The sequence below is a fragment of the Tupaia chinensis genome, unplaced genomic scaffold, assembly GCF_000334495.1.
Source record: "Tupaia chinensis unplaced genomic scaffold, TupChi_1.0 Scaffold000511_1, whole genome shotgun sequence".
Lineage (NCBI taxonomy): Eukaryota > Metazoa > Chordata > Mammalia > Scandentia > Tupaiidae > Tupaia > Tupaia belangeri.
This window is the reverse complement of record NW_006160024.1, coordinates 67,992-69,020: the sequence shown is the minus strand read 5'-3', so window position 1 is coordinate 69,020 and position 1,029 is coordinate 67,992.

The following is a 1,029-nucleotide window of genomic DNA, read 5'->3' as shown; positions in this document are numbered from 1 at the left end:
ACAGTGAGAAATTCCAGCCCCCCCTCGCCCCCAGGGGAGATGACCATGCTTCAATCCCTTCTCCTCCATTCTCTTGTGGGGATTTTGGGCATGTATGCACACCCTCCTGGCATGAATTTCAAGTCACTGGATCCGGGACTCAGACTGCAGTTGACCACATGAGAGTCCAACACCTTAACCGCTATGCCACCTGCTGGCCCCACTGCAATCCTTCTTTCTCCATTCCTCCTTCCTGTCAGGATTTTGGGCACACACACCTGGTATGATTTCCAAGCAAGATTCCCACCAGCCATGGGAATTCAGCTCCCGTGCGCAGGACTTAACCACTGCTGCAGGCTGGCCCCTCCGCAGCCCTTCTCAGACTGTGTCCCCCTATTCCTTATTAGGGAAGGTTGGAGCCACGGAGCTGCGCTGAGGTGCACCAGGGGGCTACACCTTTTCTCAGCGCCGCTGGCCCAAGTTTGGAGGACTTAGAAACAAAGGTTTGAAATAGGTAGAACACATGTACACACACACATAAACAAACAAAAAACAACCTTAGGCAAAAACATGACTGAGTTGATAGGACCCTTGTGTTCTTAAATTAATGAACAGGGATAAAGAAATCATGAAGCAGCTTTGGCTGGACTTGAGTTATCACCACCTGCCGGCCGAGGCGGTGGCTTCCTGTGGTTATGGCTTTCTTGTTTTGAGGTTTATCTCCACTATTTTTTTAAGAGATATTTTTGATATAGGGTACATGTGCTTGCCAGAGAGACACACGGAGAGATAGAAAGTGAGAAATCACTCCCAGGGGGGACAGCCACATCACAATCGCTTCGCCATTCTCCTCTTGGGGTTTTGGACTTGCACACACGTGTCCCATGTGAGTTTCAAGCCTCCAGGTTGCAGACTTGACCTGCGGTCGGCCACGTGGGAGTCCAGCGATGTAAGCAGTACACCACCTGCTAGCCCCATCCACTACGGTCTTTTCAGGAAGAAGAAGATATTCTCTCAGGAGTCAATATAAGAGCCCAGGGTGTGGACTGG